Source organism: Dermacentor andersoni, chromosome 2 (assembly GCF_023375885.2).
Source record: "Dermacentor andersoni chromosome 2, qqDerAnde1_hic_scaffold, whole genome shotgun sequence".
Lineage (NCBI taxonomy): Eukaryota > Metazoa > Arthropoda > Arachnida > Ixodida > Ixodidae > Dermacentor > Dermacentor andersoni.
Window position 1 is genome coordinate 149,968,814 of NC_092815.1, and position 27,246 is coordinate 149,996,059.

Here is a 27,246-nt window from a genome sequence, read left to right on the forward strand (position 1 = left end):
CTCCTTCTCACACAGGTTCAATTTTGTGTGCACGGTTTTTCTCTGGTCTGCTTGTGTGTGTGTTTGTGCGTGCGTGCGTGCTTGTGTGTGTGTGTGTGTGTGTGTGTGTGTGTGTGTTTGTGTGTGAAACAAAGGCTGGTGAAGCACAAATGAGGTGTTTGCTGTTTTCCGTGCGCTTCGGTTTTCTAGTTGGCAACTAGTCAACTTGGCAAGTTCAGCTGCTGGGCATGAGACAGTTGGCCCAAATGAGCTTTGGCTTAACATCTTAATGTTTTTGGAGCACTAGAAAATTGGGCGCATTTGTTCTGATTCACGACAGCGCAACGGCCCAGGGCAAGGCAAACGAGATGAGTAACACTTTGCCATCTTGGCTTTTTAGTTTGTTGATGCGTTGGCATAGTAGTGCCAAAGTGGCAAGAAGCGTTAAACACACACACACACACACACCACATACATATATATATATATATATACATATATATATATATATATATATATATATATTGTGTGCATACCCTTTCTTATATCTTGGCACCACTACTGGTAATGCATTTACAAAATAAAAAGCCAAGTTGACAAAGTGGTAGTCATCTCCTTTGTCTTGCCCTGGGCCTTTGCGCTGTCACAACACTTTGCAATGCAGTTAACACGGTTTAAGTGGTGGAACCGGTGCCTTGAATTGGTGGGACGTAATGCTATTGCATTTTATTTCACTTGGATTTGTCAATAAAACGCTACTGAATGTTTTGCTGTCCCTTGCTGTGATGTGTGGTGCGCGACATGGTGCGGTGATCGCGACGGTCAAGAGCAGACGACGCTGAGTGCACGCGCGCCGAGGTGGAAGAAGGAAAACAACGACGACGAAGAGCGTCCGGCACGAGAACGCGCGGCGCATGAAAGACAACTAAAAGAAAAGCCTCACCAATCAAGAAAGACCACGGAGCGTCGGGCAGCCAATCCGAAAATGCCAAATCGGCCAGACCAGAAGAAAAAGCGTGGTGCGCTGGCAGAACGAGGGGACACGCAAGAGGACACGCAGGGAGACGCCGGGGAGACGCCAGGAGAGTCCCAGGAAGCGACGGCAGGAGGAGGTCAACCACCGGAGCGGGCGTTGAAGACGGGCCGTCGGGTTCCGGACCCGAGCCCACCAGGACTTCACCCGCCCGGGGCCTCCTGCCAACCTGTTCCTGTGCGTCGCCCGTCTACCCGAGCTCCTCAACGCCGGTGAGCTTCTGCGCCAGTGGGCAGGACGAGAACAGTCGGGCTTCGGGCCCGAGTTCTACGCCAGCTGCCCGGCCAGAACGCCACCCCCGTCTGCCGTGCCGCCTGCTGCTCGAGGCCGGCGTTCGAGCTTCCGTGCCCGTGGTGGAGACAGGAGCAGTCGGGCTACGGGCCCGAGCTCTCTGCCCGGCCAGAACGCCGCCGCCGTCCACTCCTGCCACCAAGCCGCCCACTTTTCCTCGCCTAGCCAGAGCGGGCGCACTCCGGTCGCCCGGTCGGTCAGCTTACACCGCGACCTATGGTGAGACCGGCAGCACTCCTTTCGCCAGCTTGTCGCCGCGTCGCCGCTGTGACGCGTCCCCGCCCTCGTGGCAAGCCCGGACTCGCGCACTCGTTAACCACATGCAAGCCCTATGTGTGTTCGTTGCCGCAATGTCTTCGTGAGTGTTTATTTTAGGCATGCTTTCTATTTTCTTCTGTTTATCTTAAGCCTTTTTTTAGTTTGATTAAAAGTATTTGTGTGTGTGTGTTCAAACCAACGGCTTTGTCCTCAATTGGGTTCTCGGAGGCACCTCCTAAGAGAACCAACCGAACCAGTGAGTACACGTACCTTTGCCCCCATAAGTGGGGTCATCACACTTGCGTTTCTCCCCCTACCATGAATATATTTCCCAATCTGGAAAGGGGCCATGCATGTTCTGGAAGTGATTTTGGTTTATCCCTTTTTTCGTGTTCGCAACAGGCACCGACATTTTTCCGACAGGAGTATGCGTTTGTGCTTTACTATTTTGGGTAAATGGTGCAGACCTGGTTCTGTGTAGTTTGGCTTTTTCGCAGTGTTACTCTCAGCGCGGCAACCAACAATTGCGCAGGTCGGCATGATCGAAACAGAACAAGTACCATCGAATCCACAATGCAGCAACGGTACAGCTCGCTATAGCAGCGCGAGCAGGCAGGTACCTAGGAATAGTGAACACGCTCGCTGAAAGAACCGGAAATGACGCGCATGCAAATTATGTAGTTGGTGTATTTATTAGCATACATTGCAGCCATATTCCACAGCTGTAGCACGAGTGGGTACCATAAATTAGTATACAGGCAAGTTGACATCAACAATAAAAGAAGAAAATACAAGTAAAGCAGCCAACGTATTCGAGTACTCTTTTACGGCTGCTAAAACTAATTTATTGGCAAAGAAGAATTGATGCATGATAAGAAATTCCGGGATCCTATTTCGCGTTAGAAAAAGGTACTTGAATGTGTTATTGTGAACGAAAAACAGTATTTTCAAAGCATAGAGATTAGAAGTAGACTGGTCTTTGGCAATTGGTAGTCTGAGACGGCTTTCAAGTGCACAAACCTTAGCGATTAATTGTGATAACGTAGCAAGAGTAGTCTGAGGTTCAATGACTGCGACTGTAATTATGGCCGATGCAACGAATGGATTTTATTGGCTTGATTTAAGTAAACTTATTTCACATTGTTTGTAAAAGTACCAAACCAAAGATGTGTGTTCAAGAACGGTGCTTATTTGTAACGCAAGAATTGCTTAGTATCACGTGGGGCATTAGTTCAAAGTGCGGCGCAAGTCATCTAGGTTTAAAAGTATTTTCTTGTTTACACGTTTACTGTGGTTGAACTGAGAGCGAATTTTTGCACAAATAACCCCTAAATACTTATATTGAAAGATTCGTGTTGCTGTATCGATATCGAAAGAAAAAAGACATGAATGAGTACCGTGTGTTAGTAATTGACGAAACTGTTTTACTGCAATTACTAATAATATTAGTAGAGTAACATAAACGGATGATCTGACATCATATACGACCTGCAGTGGTTCTCTTCTAACAACAACAAATGGATTAGGCCTACTTTATAATAGTAATATTAGTAATCCTAGTGAAGTGATTTTTGCTTACATCAGGGGCTTTCGATACTCCCAAGCACTCCATCACTCTAATGTGAGCACCTTTTCAATATGCAGGGATGCCTTCGCAAAACATCGTAAGCAGCAACATAGTGAATGAAACGATTATTAATGTCCACTGAATTCTAGCAATGCTGTGCATGCATCTCGAGGCTTGATGCCCGGTGATATGACGCAGGGCGAGGGGTTGCAGTACTCGAGCTCAGCAATAGGAACTGCAATTCAATATCAGTTGAACGGAAAATGACTTGTGAATAGTGTTCATGTGCAGATCAAGAACAGAAATCCAAGCTTTTTAATGTCTTCTCCATGCCATATATGGTTAGGGATGGTACACCTCCGTCGTGTTCAAGCCTAGATGACATTACTGCAAAATACACTGCTTAAATTTAGGGTGTAGTCGATGTTCCATCCGCAACTTTCATTGCATTTTTATTCTGTTTTAGGCTTCACCGTATTCCGTTTTGTGGACAGTAACGAAGTTGAAGCAGTTCCGTCACGAGTAGATGTCATATATAAAGATGTTCTTGAACATCCTGATTTCATCATATATCTTAAAATTTCCGGATTCACAGCCACAAGTTGAAACCTAATTGCCCCGTTACTTCCAACACACACTCTATAATCAATTGAAGAACATTTACATTTGCTAACTCGCTAATAGCAAATAACATCGTTTCAACAAATATGCAGAAGTGAAATGAGCCCAAGGAAGGTGACATGTACGGTCAGTAATGGCAGTGGAACACTCTATAATTACATTATAGCAGAAAGGCGTACCCGCCCTATATATAGTGCACTGTTACCATGTTTTGCGACGTGTAGTTGTTATTATCTTTGGTAACGTAAGCAGGTGTGCAGGTATTTACAGCATCATTTATTTTGCTTACTTCGAACACTTTATTTTTGTAATTCAGCAAGTATAAGTGGGGCTGCACTAGTGTTTTATTGTGCTAGAATGCGTAGCGACAATATTCTATTGAAAAAAGAAACATACATCCCAAGATTATCAGTATAACAATGAAGTGTTTCTTTGTAACCTACTCTACAGGCACATACCTGCAGGCAAGGGAGACGACATGAAAGAGTGAAGACATACGCTATGTGTCCTCTACAAACGCGCAAATAGTAAGAGAGAAAGGCCGCCACTCAAATGACCGTGAAAATGAAACTCTACAATGCCAAAACTCCAGGTAACTGCTAGTTCATATTGATGCCGTTGTATGAAATTCCTAGCCTGTACACATGTAACATAAATAATGAATTTCACAATGTGAAATCAGAGTATTGGATCAAGTAGGCATTTAAAAAAACAATATAAGCACTGGGTCTGTATTACTTACCATGTTAATAAGTTACGGCATTAAATACTGTTTTTTTTCATGGAGCCTAGTAACTTCAGTAACAGTGCATACGGAAAATTATCTGCAGTACAAAATAGTTTTCTTGTTAGGTTATGGAATATCAATATGTCAGACTGCATTATGTGGTTCATTTACCTCTTGCAGTTTGTTTGTTTAAATAAATACTGCACCTTCATCTCCAGTAACGAATATTTAGAAAAGGTTGTTGCACGATTGTAGTTCTCTAAAGTTCCATAAAAGCCTGTTCAGTGCTACAAGAATTTATAGAACCAAGATAATGCAATTGCTTTACAAGGGCTTCAAAATGGTATTGCGAGCAGGCTTTCAAACAGGTAACCCGAAGGCATGTAACATTTTCATGTTACTGTAAGTGCTTGAAACAGCTTTGCAGCAAATGGTTGCAATTCCTCAAGGTTTCACTCCTCTGCTGTAATTTTTTAAGGAATCGCAAAATATTTGTTCAATCTGACATATGCAAAGCCTTTGTTGACATTGCCAAGTGTTGAATATTTCATATATGGACTGGTGTTCAGGTATATTCTCAAACCTTTACCATTTCTGAATTAGCTATGTCATCTCTGTAGTGAATGGAGCTTTCAATTTAGCTCAGCAAATAACATTGGGCTGGGGTAACCATACTACGTCATTGCAGTTGCGCCCCCCCTCCCTTTCAAGTGCCTCAATTACCTAATTCCTGGTATAACATTACCTCAGATGCATTCCGTATTACTTTGTTGAATGAATTACGAACGCCATTGTCAGAGGAAAAGGTCATGAGACACTGGCCGAGACCGTCCTCCACACAGACGGATTTTAAAAAATTGTTGCACATCTTACAGAAGACAGGCCTTACAGACTTTAAGCGCTGGCGTTTTCTCATTTCCCTACTCCTTTCTATTTTTGATCTTTCTTCCTTGTATATTTTTGTAATATCTCCTTTTTATTTTTTTATATTCCTCTTAGCACTTTTCCCCAGAACAGGGTAGCCAACCGGTCTCAGAAATGGCTAACCTCCCTGTCTTCCAGTCTATTTCGCCTGCTCCTCCTTTGAATGATTAGTGGTACCTTCTTTGAAAATTTTAAGGAGGCAGCTGTCATCTACCTATCACCAATCAGACAAGACAACAGCCTCCTCAAAACTTGCAAAATAGGCGACCTTACATTGGTTGGTGATTTTTATGTGCAATAGCTTCAGTTACGTTTATAGTATGTCTTTAAGGAAAACAGAAAAGCGAATTTCACTTGCGACCCGTCAATGTTCGAAACATGTTACGAAAGTGAAATGCTTAATAATTGTGCATTGGGACCAATATATCCTTGAAGTGTTTATTGCCAAGTCATATTGAAAAACGAAAACGTTCAATAAGACAAGTGTGCTTGACTTCACACGTGCTTTCCACATGCCCACTGTTTTTACAGTAAGAAGACCTGCTGAAGGAACTAACCCAGCAACCTGTTTCCATACACAAGGAGCCCACAAGGATTTTTGTGCTCTCAGTGCACGAAAAAGCCAAGTTGAATTTTGAAGTGGACGGAGGGTGGAATCTGTTTAGCATCGTGGAGAGTCATATGCGTCAGACCTGAGAAAGCGCATCGAGAACATTGGAAGAATTCAAGCCTGCTGAAGAAGTTAAGAGGAAGAGGAAGCTTAAGCTCGTGTGCTCCTATATAAATACACGTGAAAGGAGAATTCGTTTTCTCGGCTGACGCTGCACCAAATTTGGCGAGGTTTGTTGCATTTGAAAGAAAAACGCAAATTCTAGTGACTGTGGGTTTTGAATTTTTCCTTTAGATTGTGAACTTTTTATTAAAAATTGGCAAAAATATGTTATATAATATAATATAATATAATATAATTATATAATATATATGTTATATGTTATATGTTATATAATATAATGTAATATAATATAATATAATATAATATAATTATATAATATAATGTTATATAATATAATAATGGATGTGTGTGTGTGTGTGTGTGTGTGTGTGTGTGTGTGTGTGTGTGTGTGGGTGTGTGGTTCAAGTGGGCATCTGCATTCATGGAAGACTACAGTGCAAAAGAACTCAAGTGAGGAGAGCAACTTCTGCGTCCCATGCCTCAAGTGGCTAACCAAACTACCAATGTACTGTTATCAGCAAAGTCTGCTTCAACATAAAAAAATATGAGACTGATGAGCACCATTGACCTCATAAACCTGTCGCGTGTTGAGTGCAGTGAACGGCGTGGACCATTTGCGAGACTGCATACCTTTAGGAAGTGGTGAAGGCATGAGCATTTGTCTTTGTCTTTTTTATGAGGGTGCATCTAGAAACAATAAAGACTGTTAACCTCCTTTGGCATTTTTAGACTGGGATGATGGAAGTAAGACTCATCACGTCTAGATTTTTTGTCGTAGAACATGAAATTTCTTGAGCTTTTACTTGTAAATAAGGTTTACTTCGATTATTGCAGCTTTTGTTTCAGCAGTGTGGTGACCTGGGCTAGGTGCATGTTTATAATGGAATTGAACGGTACCGTGGAAGATATGAGGTCTGCTTGTCATCTTCACTTCGTCCTGTCTCTAGTTCTGTCCTATTCCTAATCCTTTCCTTGTAGTTGCAGTTCAAACGTAGTATAGGCTTACACTTTTGTTTCCCCAACAAAGGGAAGAGAAGTTGCGATGTCTTCTGCACCAGACGCGCAGTGCTTGAGTCATTTCTCTATTGTGTAACTTGTTCATATGTTATTGTCTTATTGGAGCCCTTTAATTTTATTGCCTGCATACGGTTGTTTTTTTGCCCATATTCAGTTTATCAGGCTTTTCCTACACATATTGGTACCTCATTTCAAACTGTTCTATGCAACATTATTCTTGTGTTCAAAATCTCAAGTTATTCTTACAATCCGTATGTAGTAGTTTTTGTCTAGAGAATATATATATGCCCATCTTAATTTATTTCTTGAAGCGCTCATACTAAGTAAATTTTGAACTATTTTTTGCTTTTTAATTCATTGGTGAGGAGATTGCTTTGATATTCTTATCCATAGTGGAAAAATGGTTTGCAAGTGCCTCATGAGAAACAGCTTCTTATGCCGATTGTCTGTACGTTCAGCCAGCACGCAATATCCATCAAATCACGTGGATTTGTGAATAATCTTAGTAGTCTCTAAGCTTCACGTAAAAGATGTACCAATAAACCTGTATCACTACCCTTCTTACCTACTGGTCCTATATATTCTTACGATATGATCGGTAAATACCCGAGAGACGAGCCGCCGTGAGAACGACGACGAAGTGGGTCTGTGCCCTTGGCGCGAGTGAATGTCGGCCTGGCGATCTGGCTCCATTCTAGTGTAACTAGTCTGTAAATAGCCTCTTTTGTCTGTGTCTTTCTACACGTAACATCTGTGTCTTTCTACACGTACTGCTGAAGCCGCCGCCTTCTCTCGTCTCGTTACTCTTCTCTCCTCACCACCCATCCTCGCCCACTTCAACCCTGATGCCCCTACAGAATTGCGTACAGATGCCAGCGGTCATGGCGTAGGTGTCGTCTTAGCCCAGCGTTAGCGTGGCCAGGATCGCGTTATTGCTTATGCGAGCCGCCTCCTCACACCACCGGAGCGCAACTACTCCATTACGGAACGAGAATGCCTTGCTGTAGTCTGGGCGGTAGCGAAGTTCCGTCCTCACCTTTACGGTCGCCCTTTTTCCGTAGTCACTGACCATCATGCTCTCTGCTGGCTCTCATCGCTAAGAGATCCTACAGGCCGGCTTGGTCGATGGGCTTTGAGGCTACAAGAATTTTCATATTCCGTGGTGTACAAGTCTGGCCGCCTGCACCAAGACGCTGACAGCTTGTCGCGTTACCCTGTTGACGACCCTGACTCCTCCAATATTACCAGTGCTGCTTGCATATTCTCTGTGTCGCAGCTGCTTCATTTCGCCGACGAGCAACGTCGTGACGCCTACATCAGAGCACTCATCGACCGTTTTGAACACACTCCGGCCGACGCCACACTACGCCTCTTCGTCCTCCGCGATGGTACTCTGTACCGTCGTAACCTTCATCCGGACGGCTCTGAGTTCCTACTTGTCGTGCCTAAACACCTCCGCTCAACCGTTTTAGAAGAGCTTCACGACGCACCAACGGCAGGACACCTCGGCGTATCTCGAACCTATGACCGTGTACGTCGCCGTTTTTTCTGGCCGGGCCTTGCCCGTTCCGTGCGACGTTACGTCACCGCCTGTGAACTTTGCCAACGACGCAAGAAGCCTTCCCAGCTCCCCGCTGGTTACCTGCAGCCGCTCGACATCCCTGGCGAGCCCTTCCATCGTGTCGGCTTAGACCTTCTCGGCCCATTTCCGGAATCTACATCAGGAAACAAGTGGGTTGCAGTCGCGGCGGACTACGCGACCCGCTATGCCGTAACACGCGCTCTTCCGACCAGTTGCGCAACTGATGTTGCGGACTTCCTCCTGCATGATATCATTTTGATTCATGGTGCTCCGCGTCAATTGCTAACAGAGCGTGGCCGTACGTTCTTAGCCAAAGTCATTGACGACATCATGCGTGCCTGCGCAATCCAGCATAAGTTTACCACCTCCTACCACCCTCAAACGAACGGCCTCACTGAGCGTTTGAACCGCACCCTTACAGACATGCTATCCAAATACGTTTCAGACGACCACCGTGACTGGCACCAGGCTCTACCTTACATCACCTTTGCATATAACTCTTCCCGTCTCGACACTGCTGGCTTTTCTCCTTTTTACCTCTTGTATGGCCGTGAACCGACGCTACCACTGGACACTGTGCTTCCGTCCAACACAGCATCAACTAGCGCTTATGCCCGTGATGCTATCGCCCATGCTGACCATGCTCGCCAACTTGCGCGCGCTCGTCTACAAATCTCTCAAGACAAACAAAAGCAGCGCTACGACCTCCGTCACCGTGATGTCACTTTTGTCCCCGGCACCCTCGTGTTACTTTGGTCACCATCGCGTAAAGTTGGCCTTTGTGAGAAACTGCTTTCCTGTTATACCGGCCCATATCGCGTGCTTCGCCAAGTGACAGATGTCACCTACGAAATCGTTCTCGCCACGCCCCCTACGTCCTCTGCTGTGACAACCAGTGACATTGTCCATGTCGCCCGACTCAAGCCCTACAACTCTCCACGTGCCTTGGATATTTAACTGCACCGTGACGGCGCTTTTGCCGCCGGGGGGTAGTATTACGATATGACTGGTAAATACCCGAGAGACGAGCCGCCGTGAGAACGACGACGAAGTGGGTCTGTGCCCTTGGTGCGAGTGAATGTCGGCCTGGCGCTCTGGCTCCATTCTAGTGTAAATAGTCTGTAAATAGCCTCTTTTGTCTGTGTCTTTCTACACGTAACAATATAATAAAAAAGACTTGTTGCTTTATGTGTTTCGTGTACTGCGCAAGCCTGCGGGCTAGAATGCCTCGATCTCGTCCTCGCCCGCCGCTCCGTATGTAGTACGGGGCAGCGGGCGAGGAGGACATCCAAGCACCCTACTGCAGGCTGAAGGCTGGCCAAAGGCCGCAGGTAAAAGGGTGAGGAAAGAAAGACGGGAGGGGAGTGTGGGCGAGGGAAGCAAACAAAAAAGAAAACGGCTATCAAACTCGGCATTGCAGAAGGATTCTCTCTGGTTATTTAAAAGCTTCTGATGGTCTTACAAGATCCTCTTTCAGGAGAGTATTTTCTAACGTGATTTAAGGAGGATTCTAGAACTTTTTGGAATAGGCACATCCGCCGGACGTTAGCAATGATATAGACCATTTATCGCCTTCTAAACGGACTGCACGGATCTTTTGCTGCGTCTTCCAGACGTTCATTTCGTCTTGACGAATTGGTATTGAATCAAACTTGTATAGCTTTTGTGCTAGCGGCGATGCGGTGTTAATGAGAGCGTCAACACCTTCGTTGAACGGAGCTGATGGAAAGTGCAAAGTCGCGGAGAGGCCGTCGAACTGTCCACCACGTGCTGCCATTAGGCCTCGCGCAGCTGGAGCAGCGAAAGTTATCCGCTTCTCGCGGAGGGAGCCAGGTGCGCTGACCACGTCATTCGTGCTTGAACAAAGTAGAGCCCGCTCCGTGGCCACATAGCTTGACTGCAAAGGGCGGCGCAGCTTTATTGACGCATGTTCATACGTCAGTCATGCACTCTTTAACGCGATCATGTTTTAGTCTTAAAGGCTAAGCTTACGGGTCTCCCAAGTTTTGGCACCATAGCCGCAAAACTCGACTTTTTTCATCCGACTGACGTTACCATAATTTTATAAACTGCACCAAATAATCCATCTAAAAGGGACACAATTGTCGTAAAAAACCTGCATTGAAATATACCACACATTTGTGCTAGGTACATTATGAAATTCTCTTAAGCATAATACCTACTCCACCTTAACCTCATTGGTGTTTACTACACGCGTGTTCTTGTGCCATTTTTTGATTTGTGCGACTAACGTCCTTCGTCAATATTACCAGGGGCGTAGGCAGGGGAGGGGGGGGGTGCTTATGGGGCTTCAGCCCCCCCCCTCCCCCCCGAAATTTTTTCGTGCTGTCCATGCACCAGCAACCAATGCAACACACGGCGCCGGAAATCATACTGGATTTTTTTCTAGAATGTCTTTTTCCCGCTCGAAAAGACATTTCACCGCGAACATTGCGAACTCTGGCTGGATTTTGCGGCAACGCCCCTGCACCGGGAGCCACATGACGCAAGGAGCACCATCCGAGCAGAAACTTTCAAGGGCGTTTTCATGGCGAACGGGCGCGCCGCGGCATCTCGCGGAGGCCGCGGAATCAACCGAGCGCATAAATTCCGTAACTTTATGGGTATAAAGTTCTCAAAATTTTGATGTGAAAGGTGCATTGACATTTCCAAAGGTGTGCTTTAGATTCTAAATTGAGGAACTTTGTGGGTTTAATGTTGCTATAAGCATTTGATGCCAAAGCTGCGTAGACTTTTCTAAAGTCTTACATCGGAACAAAGAAGGAGACAAGCCAAATCAATACACTATCAGACAAGTTGACAAAGCACGCAGCGAGGTCCGATGAGACGAAGCGTTGTTGTGGTTGATTTCTGCCATCGTGTGAAAAAAAAATCAATATTTTTTTCACCTACGCGAAAGCATTCATGTTAGGATACTAAAGCCAGCTAAGGTAACTACGTTCTTATTTATTTTTTCTACTATCACTTTTACTCACGAAGACACATTGAGCCTCCCCGATATTTTTGTTCTCGCTACCTGCGGGCTGTCAGAGCCAGCCAGAGTGCATGCGTTTTTTTAGTGTTGCCCCAATCACCACGCGGTGCGCTTCGGTGCGCGTTCGGTTTCCTCTGGCCGAATGGATTTTCGCCTGGCAGAGTTTTGGACGCTTTCTGGCTGGAAGACGAGAAAAAGAAACAACGGTCGCTCGCCGCCATCGCTGTGGGGACTCGACCGATTGCACCGCGTTCCTTTGAGCGTAATCTCTACTGAAAGTCTTGCCTCGCCGGTGAATGATGTCGAGCACTATGCGTGTGGTTATTGGTGGACCAAGTCTCTGACGATTTCTTCAATATTCCTAAGGTAGCCACATTAGGAGCCCAAAGTAGGCATCCAATTGTGGCCAACGTACTTTATTTTGCGTTTTTTTTTTTTCATTTTGGTGCCCCCGTCCCACAAGGGGAAAAAAATGCATTGTCGCGGCGCAGATAATTGTCGCATGGTGAAAGTTCGATTTTGTTACTTCTTCTTTTGCGGAACGTAATGGGCCACAGGAAGCTTCAGATGCCGGATACTCTTATTATATTATTGCGATAGCACTTATATGGACACTCAAGGCGCATTCATGCCACCGCATTCCGGCCACCGCCTTCGCCCTCATGTTTCGTATAAAGTCCAAGGGCGATAACGTCGTGACTGTAGGCCGCAAGCTGTCTGTGCGAGTGAAAGCTTAGAGGGGGGGTGGGGGTGGAATGGGTGAAACGACCATGCTGGCTCAGTCTTGTGTGCGCAAAGGAGAAAAGCGAGGAGCAAGCTTGCCATCTTCTGTCGCTCGCGATACATCGGGGGGAGTAGATGGAATGGGGGCAGGATCTAGAATTATGTGAATCTGTGAATGCGCAACATGTTTATTTGCCTTGTTTGACGCATTATATACACTGACTTTTTCATATATACGTAGATGTTTTTGGAGACGTATACGTATATTTAAATATGTTGTTGGCAGATTTTGTGCATACGTGCAGTGAACATTGTTTCCATTGACCCTTTTTTTCATATTCGATTGTATCTTCGCATTTTAAATGTACGAGGGCGAGTCAAATGAAAGCGAGCCTACCCACCCCACGCAATAATGGTTCGGTTCATTATCTGCGAGGCATGCGAGTAGCACACAGGCACCTCTCGTTTGCAAAAGTGACATACAGGGGTGAGGATAAATGTTTTCTAATGCTCTCATACACTTGGTTGAACATGGTTGCGTGACGTAATGGACGCTCCAGAAGTTGAGCATCGTAGTGCCGTGAGGTTTTTGACAGTTGAAGGTGTTTAAAAAAAGCTACTGTGATGGGTTGGAGCAAACGGTTCGCAGAAGGACGTGAAACTTGCAAAGATGATCCAAGACCGGGCCATAGCCATCGTGCAATCACCCCTAACAAAACTGCAAAGGTTGATGAGCTGGTGAGACAAGAACGAGGGATAAGCATTGATGAACTGACCGAGTGTGCGAAGTTCGGTTCACACCATAATTCATGAACATCTCGGTTATCGACTCTTGTGTGCGCAATACATGCCCAAGATTTTCAACCACCGCCAGAAGACAGAAAAGTTCGGCGCTGCCTAGACTCATTGGATCCGGTATCACAATGAGGGTGACGGCTTCTTGTCTGAAATTGTGATCGTGGACGGACCATGGTGCCCTACTACGAGCTTGAAACGCGACAGCAAAGCTTACAGTGGAAACATTTGAATTCACCGCCCCCAAAGAAAGCAAAGGCCATCATTTCTGCCGGAAAGGTGCTGTTGCCTTCCTTTTCAATTGTCAAGGGCCATTACTGATAGAATTTGCTAAATCTTGAGAGTCTTTGAATTGTTTCCGATATTTTGAAACGCCGAATCGGCTGCCTGTCGCAATCAAGAACAAACAAAGTGGAAAATTGGCAAACGGGGTCCTCTAGTTGCACGACAATGCGCGTCCCCACGTCGCTGATATGGTTAACACAAAACTGGCAAAGTTCAAGTGGGAAACGCTGCAGCGTCCGCCATACAGCTCAGACCTGTCGCCTTGCGACTTCCACATTTTGAGGCAATTGAAGAAACAGCTCAAGGCAACCAGATTCATGTCGGACGATGACGATAACACAAAACTGGCAAAGTTCAAGTGGGAAACGCTGCAGCGTCCGCCATACAGCTCAGACCTATCGCCTTGCGACTTCCACATATTGAGGCAATTGAAGAAACAGCTCAAGGCAACCAGATTCATGTCGGACGATGACGTAAAAAAGGCAATTAGAGACTTTTCGAAACAGCAACCAAAGGAGTTTGATGAGACGGGAATCACGCGACTCGTTAGTCAATGGGACAAATGTTTAAATGGTCATGGAGACTATATTTAAATAAAGCGTCCCGTTTGTCATACACTCGAATTGGCTCACTTTCATTTGTCTCGGCCTCGTATATTTTGCAATCTTCTTGCTTTTTATCTGTGCTCTCTGTTACAACTATAATTTCGGTGCAATTACTCAGAATACACGATCGGTGACAGATGCTCCTGCGTAATAGATTGGAACAAAGGACAGCGTCATTGAGGTTTTTTCGTGGTCGTTGCATATGTACAAAAATGTAAACATGGTTCTTGAATGACAAATTTTCATTAAAATATTTCTCCTCAACTAATTTATTTCACGGCCTTTACATTTTTCATATCGGCTGCACGCACTGCTTTGCTAGTTTCAAACTGATATATAGTTCTAAAGTTCGTGTGATCTTTTCTTTACCTATTAAATAGACAAAAAACATGGCAGCATTCATATCAATTATATCAGGTAGAATTTTTGGGACATACGAGTATATTCTTTCATGAAAAAATACATATTTTACTTGTTTTGACAGTGCGTAGCGTCTAATAATTTGTTTGCAGCATCTCTGACAATGACAATTCTAGTTCTTATTCATGTATTTGATCCCTCGAGAAATTGTTTAAGAGGAAGCTTTATCTCAGGCCCAACTCCAATGCGGCCAATTCAAATACATGTAAAATGCAGAAATGCTTTTTGAGAGAATCCCTGGGTCCCTTTTAATGCAATTTGTTGCATTTGAGAGAAAAAGTTAAATTCTGTTATCTGTTAGAGGAAAATTTCGATTTAGGGCCTCCATAGTGTTTAAAATGTTTTGAAAAATTTGAAAGTTATAAAGAAATAGAAGCACGACGTTTACAAACTAAGAGCTCTGCATCAAGAACAGATATGGTGGTTCTGTAAACGAAATCTATTATAAGAGTAGAAGCGGGCAAATTTGGTATGTCAATTTGTATCTTACGTGAACTGGTTACGTTGTGTACAAGGGTTCTGCAAAGGCCGTATTTTCGTGATACTAAATATTTTTGCCATTCATGTGGTACATATGAATTTTGTCCGCTATAGATGTACTATGACATGGAATTCAGAGAATTGTGACATCAATTTTCGTTGTTGAGTTGGAGTTTTAAAATTGATACTTTCGTTTTCTGCTAATTTGTGATTGTGGCCAATTTTGAATAAAGAATTGACAACCTAAACGAAAAATCCGAAACCAACAGTCACTAGAATTTAGGTTGTTCTTTTATATGCAACAAACTTCGTCAAATTTGGCGCAGTGGTTACCTAGAAAAACGAATTCTCCTTCTACATGTATTTAAATAGGAGCGCCCGAGCTAAAGCTTCCTCTTAGAGGAAGCTTTAGCTCGGGCCCAACTGCGACGCGGCCTATTCAAATACATCTAAAACGCAAATATGTTTTCCTGAGTAACCCCTGGATCGATTTTAATGAAATTTGTTGCATTTGAGAGAGGAAGGTAAATTCTAGTGACTGTTGGAAACGTAATGTCGATTTAGGGCCTGAATTTTTTCGAAACGATATTCAAATAGTCGACCGTCTGAAAAAAAAATAGAAGCACGAAGTTTACAAATCCATAGCTCTGCATCAACAACAGATATCGCGGTTTTATAAACGGCGCCCATTAGATCATTCGAAGCGGTCAAATTCGGTGTGTCATTTTACATTTTACGTGAAACTGTTACGTTGGTTACAAGGGTTCTGCAAAAGATGTATTTCCATACTACTAACTTTCTTGATATTCATGTGTAACATATGAATTTTGTCCGCTTTAGATGTACTATTAATTGCAATTCACAGAATTGTAGTATCTTTTTTTTTTTGTTGAGTTACAGAGTTCTAAACTTGACAGTTTGGATTTTTGAAAACTTTCAATTTTCGCTAAATTTTACTAAAACATCGACAATCTAACTCAACAATTCGAAACCAACAGTCACTAGAGTTTAAGTTTTTGTTTTCAATGCAACAAATCTCGTCAAATTTGGTGCAGTGGCTGCCGAGAAAAACGTATTCTCCTTTTAGATGTGTTTAGATAGGAGCCCGAGCTAAAGCTTCCTCTTGAGGAGGAGGCCGAGCTGCAACGTGAACCCCTCCCCCCCCCCCCCCTCCCCCCCCGAACGGAATTGCTGGCTACGCCACTAAATATTACGGATTGCATATTCGAAAAACGCTCCCTAAATGTTGCGCTAGGAACGAAAGCGTGTTCGGCGTTACGCCGATGCTTCGGGATGGATAAGCCACCTTAAGTTAAATCAATTTGCAGATTTTCTTTAAGGTTGTTTCGTCGTTTCTGACATAGATTTGCCGGTATTTATATTCGCAATAATAGTTAGTGCCATCTCCGTGGTGTATCACCTGAGGTGACTTATGTAGGTGTTTGTTCTTTATATATGCGAGATAACGATTCGTGCATATGTTATTTCCAACATAATCATTCACTCTGGAAAGTGTGGGTGTGCATAGGGGAGGAGTTTACATCCAATAGGCTGCGTTTATTATATTCACTGTATTAACTAAGTTGTGTTCTCATATAATCATGAAATGTATTTAGATTTGTGGCATATATGTCATAGTGTATTTTAATTGGGAGGAAGGGATTTACTAACGAGTCTCCTTGTATCTTTTATGAAATACAGTCTTACTTGATTTCTTGAAACATTTTTTCATGCAAAAGAGTAGGACTGGAAACTGAACACTATGCTGTGCAAACGTTGTTCGCTGAAAACGTTTTGCGAGTTGCTGGCTACTACTACACGGATCTAATTATGCTTTTCTGTGTGGGAACCAGCGTCAGAGCTAAGTTACTTCTTTGTTGCCTACAAAAATTTTGAATATACCAAGGCCGGATATGTTGGTGAGGTTATATTGGGCGTTCATTATGCAATACATATGGATTACTAGAACTTGATCGGATTCCAATATTTCCGAAAGTATTTAATTACCTCACCTTGTTCATAAATCGTGTTACATTTAGCCGGTTTGGCTAACAGCTATAATCTTTTCTGCGTATGAAATGTGTGTTGACGTATCTGTGAGGTTTAGGCAACGTAGCGCTTGCTCTTAACACAAAAGTCGCTAAAAGCTCGTTTCACGTATCGCAAATCTAGGAATGTCTAATTTTAAAGGATTGTACTTATGCCTGCATATGTGGCAATGCTCATTCCTGGAGTCGACAGCATGTATGTTGTCTACGTGTCACAAAAACCTGAAAAGCATTTCATATACGTCAAAGCTTAAAGCAACTCAGGGTGACCTTTAGGCTTTTGACCTGCACAGAGTGCGCAGCGTAGACCTTTTGAGGCCTTCAATGAACGTAGGTTTCCACTGCAGTACATAAATTTTGGACAGCCCTTGAATTGTTTTTTTTCTTAAACAAGGTTTCAGTGAGTATTTCTTTTGCAATGCAGGGCCGATACTGCCTCAACCTTTTGCAGTAGCGTTGAATCAGCACGACTGCACTTACTCTAGAGCAGCTGCAATAAAGTAAAACCAGCGTTAGTGTAGTTAATATATTTCCAGAAAAGAAAGATGAAGCACTTCATTGTTGTGGCTAGGCAGTGTGAAAGGAGTGAAAGGGAAGTAAAAGACACCTCTCCCACTTGGCACGTTTGGAATGAACGCCGGTCTGTGTGCTGTGTCCGCCGGGAAAGTTAGCACTTCGTCTTTTCTGTCTCACGAGTGTCACCCCATGTGTGTCTGTTATCAGGCAATGACGCACGCACTTACATACCTTTAGTCAGTAGAAAGAAACGACGTCTTTGAAGAGAGTTTCGCGAAAGAATAAAGACGTTTTTCTTCATTGCTGCTACAGGGAACCACAGAAGAGCACAGCAATGGAAAAAAGAGGAACGAGGACAAAAAAATTAATTTATGACGCATTGGGTAGCTTACTCACTGTGACATTATGCTGCAGAGTTTCAGGTCACGTGAGAAATCATGGCTGCCGCATTCATATTCTGCGGGGCCGCAATGCATAGGCTGTTGTGTACATAGACATAAATTCCTGGTAAATATCCATGATTGTTCCAAACAGTTCTGTCACTACGGCGATATCCTTCACTCCAGCGTTTCCCATATTGACATTCTGGTTTTGGCATACACAGCCTAAAAAGAAAGCTTTTTCAAGTAAAAAACGTGGGACGATAGCGCGCGTCGAGCCAGGAGATCTGAGCTACGGATAAGCGAAGTCAAGGAATGAACTGCATGGAATTCATCTCCAAACTTCAAGATTATTTTCCTTCAAACCCTGTATATATGGGCTGAGGTTGCGTATGCTTAAATATAAAAAAATTGCGAAAATGCATAGTTATAATTGAAGTCTAACCATTATACCTCTTATAATTCTTATAACTGCTCCGTATAATACTTTTGAAAATTTCGTCCCCAAGAACAAGGAAGACCTAATTAGGGCCTAGATCACTAATCAACTGATGCAAAACTTTGTGGAATCAGTTTTGTGCTCTCCCCACCGTTGCCACCTCCACTCAACACTGTCACCACTGCCAACTATTCTGACTGCGCTTTTAGCTTTGAATTTGACTGCTTAATTACTCTTCTAATATGCTGTGCATGCTGTGCTACGGGGTTTCATCTTGCGTATATGAACAAGATAACCCCCTGGAGGCTACCATTTTTATAAGTGACATAACAGGATAATATTCCACGATATTATTTTACGAACGACCCTAAATATAGCTTGAATTGCCGGCATAATTGACTATAACGGACTGTTCTTCAGAAATATAAGCTTTTTGAGACCGTTTGCGCCCCGCATTCATCTATTGTGTACTTATCTATAGATGCCGAAAGACATTTTCGGAGTTAATATATTATTCTCAAGGTGATATAGCAGCATCCATAAGTTTTTAGGTGGAAGAAATTCACGGCACTTTAATGTACTTCTTTTATAGTAAATTCCGAATGCTCACTACGGAAATCAAAACGTGCTCAAAAGGGGAACAGAAAAAAAGAATATTAAGACACATACTCGTTCAAGTTGAAACTGCGGTCGAGCCATCAAAAATTTGCCTATGGAAAGTAAGTTCAATTGAGCAGAACGAAGGTATCCTTAGCTAAAGCTAGTTGAACGCGCGAAAAGGGTAAATCGGTGTGCAGACATAAAGCCGTTCAGCACGTCGTTATGTTATTAGGTCAGCAGTTCGTCATTATTCCGTGAGTTATTCAAGATGGCATTAAACTCGCCTATTAGGATGAAGAGCTTTTTGAGAGCCCACTTGATTTAATTTATCGAATGTTTCCCAATTGAGCAAAGCAGAAATAGGACGCCACATAACACCTCACCGAAAGAATGTTCTAAATGCACTAGAGAAGAAAGCAAAATAATTGATAAAAACACATATGGAGCTACAGCGTTAGGAGGACGTGAAAACTGATTGCGGAGATGTGCACAATTGCATAGCACATGAATGCTCCCCCCCCCCCCCCCCCCAGTCCAGCTATCCTCGCACATTTATTCTCGAGGAAGGACATTTCCGTGCTTAATATGTCGCTAAACCATACCATGCTTCAGTTGGAAACCTATTAAATTAGCATAGGAGGCAGTAGTGGCGTTTGTTCCACGATTATATCACTGTGTTTTGCGGAAATCTTATTTCCGGATGAAAACGTGCCTTTTTAATAAGTTTGATTGTTTGTGTGTGCATGTGGCGCCGGTGGAGAGATGCTGCGCATTAATATTGTGCTTGCACAATGAATCTTCACCGCACGGTATCTCGTTGTGACGCCATAGGTTTCAATATATAAGGGGGTAGTCTGCTCTTGAACTTTCCTTGCGTGCCCTCATTTGTGTTCTGCATTTCCGATCGAGCGTATCAGGAGACGTAGGTAGAGATGTGTAAAATTTTCACAACTGAAATGATACTATGCGTCTGTGGTTTAAGGGAACACTGAACAAAGGTTTGGGCCATCGTCTTGCGCAGCTGTCGCAGAAGCTTGCGTAGCAGCATCGTCGGTAAATACATTCGCTCGTGCCAACCGGCCTCATGAATAGCTACGCCGTGAAAGCTCGGCAGTGCTCCGCTAAGGAAACCGTTCTCGACGCCGCCGTCGATCTTGAACTTTACCGCTGCGTCACCGCATTACTTGAAGGAGCCGCCACTCTGAATTGAAAACAATATTGCTCTACAGGCTGCTACTGGCGCTGCTTATGTTGTATTACACATCGTCGAGCAGCTAACAAGGATATGTAGTAATATGTCGCACAAAAAGAATGCAATGCCGGATGGGGCAAAATGCTTTGCGCTTTAATAAATCTATTGTTGCGATGTGCTTAACATAAGTTAGCTTATTTTGTAATGAACTATGTAAACAAAATGAAATCTAATTTTCGCTCGAATGCAAAGCTTGAGTCGCTTGGAAAGTGCATCGATAGGAGCACGAATGTTGTCTTCGTGTAAATCACTCCATGACCTTTCTAATGCACAAAGCAGAGCAGGCAAATTAAGGTGAGGAGTAGTATGGACTGTGCTTTGTAACATATATTACACTGAATAATCAAGAGGATTTATAAACTAGCCCTCTGTGGGCCATTCTAAAGAGAAATATTGGAAGTTCTTCGTGCGCCATTGTGCACCAACTTAGCCTTGTGAGCCGGAGAGGAATACTGTTCATTCGTCTGCTGATGAATTTTAAGGTGTCATTCGGCTCAATGAAGGACCTTCTTCATGAAATTTACCATATGATTTGCGCTGTTTGCTTTGCCTCTATTTGCCAGGAAAACCCACGGCTTCTTTATATCAGAAGTGATTGCCACAAGAGCCGTCACAGATTCAGGGTTAGACACATTTCGTGCAATCCTTCTACCTACTTTGGCTTCTTCTGAGGCTTCTTGCCTACACATATTCGTTTCGTGGCCTGAAAACTGCTTGCTGTTCAACTGTGTATTATTTCTGAAGAGAATACTGTGTTGGTTGGCGGTGCTTCGTCGGGTTGAATATTACAAAATTTATTTGGTTTGAGCTATTTGTTGTTTTTGCTACTTATTTGTAAAGAGCGCGGGAGCTTCTGCAGCAGGTTGTAATCAGGCACAATCTTGCCTTGGAGTAAAGGCGCTGCTATATACAGAGCATGGCGACGTATAAAAAACAATTGCTATAAATGCCAATTTACGCTGAAAATCCGGTATCGTCAGCGTTGTTCGCGCGTTGACATTGCGTTGGCCGTGTGTTGCACGTGATCCAAAACTCCCGACGGAAATAAAGAATCAATAAAATCCGTTGGCTGGAAAATATATGTTTGCATTAACGCGAAATTTCTCTAGAGGGTCATGTAACCAAAGGATAGTATGGTCTGAAGTGAATGCGAGTGTTGGGTCTTCTCATTGTACTTAAAGAAATGGGTCTGTGTTCGTGTGTGTGCTTGTGTGTGTGATGTATCGATAACAGTATTGAAGATCCCAGCATTGTCCATCAAGAATTTTATGCTGGATATGTTGGAAAATGTGCTGGACATGATGTAGAACAACCTGGGTTTGAGTGAATTTATCGTGGCTATGCTGGGTGGAGGGTGGGTGCAATGGTAGATGGTGGGATGTATTGGTGGGATACATACTGGGCGAATTGTCTCAATGGTGGGTGTAGCTGAGTGAATGATAGGTGTGCTGGGTGGATGTTGGGGTATATTTTAGGTGACCTGTGTAAATAGTGGGTCGATGATGCATGTGCTGGGTGAACAGTGGGTGTGCCAAGTGGATGGTGGGACACATACTGGTGGGATGGTGGGACACATACCAGTGTAAATGGTGGGTGAATTATGGATGTGCTCGGTGAGAATAAGATCTCACTGGTTTGCCATCCTTTGTAGGTAGTGGGAGCTGGTCAAGCTGCTTCAGTGCCGCTTTCACTCCCAGTTTAATTGTACAGCACATAAAATAAATAACGAGCTCACTTGATATTGGGAACCCTGATGATGGTAAAGCGTGCCAGGCATGTACCCGCTACTTCACTAATTTGGCTATGGTAAAATGCAAGCCCATCGTTATTGTGAGAAGCACCACAGTTTTCTCAATGGTTGTCAAGAGATAAATAGCAGGCAGAAAATTCTCACAGCAAACAAATTTCATTCTGACGTAATTTTTACAAATGACAATGATACATGCAGTATAATAAGAGAGAACATAATACTAATAAAGTTTCTGACATTAAATGCGCAACTAGATTCTAATATAACTGAAGGATAATGTTCTCCGTGTAATTGTAATTATGGGGTTTTACGTGCCAAAACCACCTTTGATTATGAGGCACGCCGTAGTGGAGGACTCCGGAAATTTTGACCACCTGGGGTTCTTTAAGGTGCACCTAAATCTAATTAGACGGGTGTTTTCGCATTTCGCCCCCATCGAAATGCGGCCGCCGTGGCCGGGATTCGATCCCGTGACCTCGTGCTCAGCAGCCCAACACCATAGCCACTGAGCAACCACGGCGGGTTAATGTTCTCCATGGCACAGACAGTATTGTAACAGTGCGCTGTTGCAAAATTGTTCTGCAGGCTATAACAATCAAGAAATATTGCATAAATTAGGTTGTTGACAATGCTTCTTTTTTCAATGCGCACTCCCCGGCTCAAAATCTGTGTAGTTTCAAGAAACAGCACATAGATGCCAACATCAAAGTAGTAGCAAGGATGTTCATCTTTGGACACAACTGTTGAATATTTTCTCTTATTGCTTTGTTTATTTTATAAGGTAACAATAGAAATGTAACGTGCGCAGCATTTTAAATCAAATAGCTTTGCTCATTTTCATTGCAATCAAGGATGGCCTGGACCTTGCAGCAGCTTTTCTTGTGTAGTATGACTGTAACTGTTGATCAACAAGCTGTATGATGCACATTATACAAGACAAAAGCAACTTAGGCTTTATTTATGATGAAGGCATTGTTTAAGATATGCTATATAGGAAATTAAAGCTATATGATGTCGGGCTGCCAAGCACAAGGCCAAGGGATTGAATCTCGATCACGGCGCCCGCATTTCGATGGGAGTGAAAAGCGAAAACACCCGTATACTTAGATTTAGCTGCGCGTTAGAGAACCGTTCGTGGTCTAAATTATTCCAGAGTCCCCCTCTATGACATGCCACGTAATCAAATCATGCTCTTGGCACGTAAAACGCCATAGTTTTAAGCGAGTTAAAATTGCAACTACACGACAGGCTTGCAGTGCATACTCATGCAGATATGTTGGCCTGCCTATGTGCCTATGTTTTATTCCTGTGATTTTTGCACTGAATTAGTGGCCACGGCCACTATATGTTTCAATAAATTTTGCCATTGATTGGTGTGGAGGCCACTGCATGAACAAACGCTGCATCACTAAGTGCTATTTTGCCTGGTTCGGTACACCCAGCGCCATCTCGTGCTGACGAGCTGTTTTCTCCTGTTTATGGACAAGTGAGGTCGGATTCTTTCACGCTGCTTAGATGTGCTTTCTATGAAAATTTCAGGGATAAAAGTCATCTTTGTATTATCAACAGTTATGCCACGTGTCAGGAAAGTGACGTTAGTGCACGTGCATGGTTGAGTGCAAATGTAAACACGCATGAGCCTCATTAAAAGTCAGCCTTCTTAAACAACTACAGGCATATAGTTTAGATATCACGACCGTACAAAAGATGAAAGGGTTAATAGCCTGCGGTGTCATGTCAGGACGAGATATATGCGAATGTCAAGTAGGCTGGCATGGCGTCCCAGTCGCGGTGATCGTTGGAGACCTGTATCGACAGCATCTCTGTGAGTGTTCGGTTGAGACGTTCTGTAAGACCGTTTGTGGGGAGTGGGCGGTGAACCGCTTTTGCTCAGTGGCACAGAGGGGAAGTGGTCGTCGACAACTCGAGACAAGAGCGAGCAGTCGCGTTGCACTACGGTGCACCACTGTCGAGGTGCACCGTGGTGGGGAATAACGTCTTAGAAGAGAAAATCAGTGAACTCAATTGCGCAACTAGTCGGCAACGCCTTTTTTATCGCGTAGCATGTTGCGTAATCAGTAGCGATGGTGATCCACTTGTTCCGTCTAGTCGTCATTAGAAAAGGGACAAGCAGTGTCAAGGCCTACGTGAAAGAAAAGGTTCAGAGGGAACTTCAATTGGACGAAGTCATCCCACAGGTGGCAGAGGAGGTTTCTTCCGGCGCTGACACAATTCGCAAGTTGCAACATAAGGACGCACAGAGCGGTGGAGACCCGGCCAGAACTGGCGTCGTACGCGGTCGTATGTATGCAAAACTCAAACGCTTGCAATTTTGGAAGCCACACTGATCGAACTCATTCTTTCACAATTCTTTGCTCGGCACTGCACCTATTGGAGCCAATTTGTTCGCTTTCAACGTCGATTTCTTGATTGCAAAGTTTGAACTATAATATATGACCACTTGCTCACACAAGGTGGGCAAATTTTGGTAATGTAGTAACTTGCATGTATTAGTACCCGTTAGAGAAAGGCAAATTTTAGGGTGAGAATTGGTTTAACACCATTTTTACAAAACATTTTCGAAGTGCAGAACGGAAATTGTTGCGTTTTATCATAAATTGAAGGTTGTCAGCTATGCCATATTGTTTTATAGAAGTGTGCTTTAGTGTTATGAGTACTGGTAAAAGAAATACTTCAGGTCTATTGCAGGTACTGATTGGTGACAAGCTGCGTATGCCGCTAAGTAAGTGACACTTCATCGTGAAGGGCCCATCTGATGCAAAATGCGCATTGGACGTCGCCAGACATTTGTGGACACCAGCTGAAGCTTGTGAAAGAAGCTTGACAGGTCAAGCCTGCCGGACAATTTCAAAAGTATCCTGCAAGCTGGCGGCAATACCAGCAAAAGTGGCTGTTGGGAAGAGTAAGTAAACAGTCACCGGATTTATGAAACACTGCTGTACATGTGAAAGTTATCTGTAGGGTAGTGTTGGTGTACACACAGCTAAAGGAAATGCCGAAAATGACTGTCGGTGTACCTGCTGTTTATTATCTTACACGGAAATGAGATTTCAAGCACCTCATCGTGTGATGTAGACTTGAATTGCGTCATTTCTGTGATCATAGCTTTGGATGCTGGAGCATTCATTTCAGTGTTTTGAAGAAATGTTTCCGAAGAAAATTAATTGGGTTCTCAGATAACTTGGCAAATTGTTCGGCCTCAAAAGAAGCTTAAACCGCTGCCTTTCCAATCTGTTGAATGTGCTGCTTTCACAGTCGTGAAACTTGTGCAGGATGTTGCCTCTCAGCACTTTTGTCTTACTTGCAGTGACCTCATGTTATTTGAGAATAAAAATGAAGAAAGAATTAATACACAAGGAAGCTCGCACATTAGTGACGTGTACCCTACGACGTAGGTATTTGAGCTTAATTGTCCTGCGAAATCCTCCTATGAATTTTCATGCCTTTCGTCGGTGCCAAAAAAAGCAAGGCGCTGGGCATCATGCAAATTGCAAGCACTTGCTGCCAGCCTGGATTAGAATGGAAGACTCTATAGTGTGGCTGTAACTGGCCTTTTTTGTTCCGTGCAGCCTCGATTAAGTGCCGGCAAGTCTTCTACTGGCATCAGCAAACAGTCTGCCGCTAATTTCGTTTGCTGCAAAAATATCTTCATTATAAACAAACCAGCATAACAGACGGCTTTTTATGTTTAATATGCTTCTTTAGGCTTCTTTACATTGAAGATGTATTGAAGGTTAGCTTATTAGAAAGCAAAATATATGTTGTTTAAATAGTGCAACCCTAAAATATTGTTTGGTGTCTTTTGCAGCTAAACAGAGTTGCAGAGCAGCCATATGACAATGGTTTTAAATAACTTCTTTATGTCTACACGCGATGCTAAAGTTATGTATGCAGACAAGGCAACGTCACGTTGCAGACAAGGCAACGTCTCGTTTAAAAGAGAGACGGCTTTGGCAAACCTTACAAGAATCCCAAATTACTGAGGAAAACAATGTAATGTATGTGTATGTGTTCTTACTGTGCAACTAAAGCTACTTTGGCATGCAAAGCAGGTAGCATGTTCATGCGAAGTAAATAGTGCTGCATTTTAATATCTGAAGCTATTCGCTGAATCTTGTCTGAAGTTATTGCAGCAGATTTCCTTCATTCACTTATTGGTACAATTTGTAACAAAAATACCTTACTTCTACATTTATTGTACTCTTCCTTTAGACTGCCTGAAGAAGTACATCCGTGCACATACATTGGGGCCAGCAGCACCTTCTGCAGAACACCGTCTCCCGGCCTTCCCCGAGCACTTGCGAAGCTTCTTCACTGATGCTGGCCGGCAAGGCAAGGGAATCAGGCAGCAAAAAAGACCAGAGGTCCAGCCAGACACCGAATAAACAGATTTATAACACATTATGGCGGTATACGTATTGATTCCATATAGCTTATGAACACTTAGCTGCATACTTGGCCCCATGTAGATACAGACTGCCCACTTCGCAAGACTAAAGACCGCAGGAATATAGCCTCTCGTGAGCTTTCAAGTGCAACTACTGCTCATTCAATCCATTGCACACCTTGCTCTTGACCTGCTGTACCCACCAATAGCCCAGAACACCACCCGTCGCCCAGGCCACCCGTCACCCAGCATCATCCAGCATGCCACCCATCACCCAGCATGCCCGTTACCATAATCCACCATGATGATGGATGATGGATTCCGTTATGCCCAGTATGAGGCAAATGTTTAATAGGGGAGCAGGTTGCGTTCTCACTTGATAAAGTGTTTTAGAGAAACGTACTGACGTATGCATGATGATTGTGAGTATTCGAATAAGGAATAAGCTAATTAGATTGAAGTAAAAACGCATGGTGGCTCTTTCAAGTTTAGATGACTGGATTCGTATGTATATTAAAGTACCGATGAGATTGCTGTAACTGGAGTGTCTGGAATCAAGGAATGTGTATGTAATTAGTAAGGTTATTACAGGAGTTATGTGAGTGGATTCTCCGAATTTGAATGGATGTTATTATGAATGTCTAAAATCGCATCACAAGATTTGGTGTACCTCACTATAGCAGAAGTAATTTATCAGCCGATATTCTCAAATAAGAACAGCAGTTTACGATAAGTAGCGAGGCACTGGAAGTGGTAAGGGAATACATCTACTTAGGAGAGGTAGTGACTGCGGATCCGGATAATGAGAGTGAAATAAT

The 27,246-nt window shown here is 43.6% G+C and overlaps 2 long non-coding RNA genes across 2 annotated transcripts; both read left to right on the forward strand.

The window, feature by feature from the left end:
• The first annotated feature begins 1,215 nt into the window (after positions 1-1,215).
• On the forward strand, positions 1,216-6,292 carry LOC129387448 (uncharacterized). Its single transcript, XR_008614664.1, has 3 exons — positions 1,216-1,661; positions 4,200-4,341; positions 5,932-6,292. It is a non-coding gene; the product is annotated as an uncharacterized lncRNA (long non-coding RNA).
• Positions 6,293-24,586: 18,294 nt separating this feature from the next.
• Positions 24,587-26,440, forward strand: LOC140215963 (uncharacterized). Its single transcript, XR_011892579.1, has 2 exons — positions 24,587-24,943; positions 26,254-26,440. It is a non-coding gene; the product is annotated as an uncharacterized lncRNA (long non-coding RNA).
• Positions 26,441-27,246: the final 806 nt, after the last annotated feature.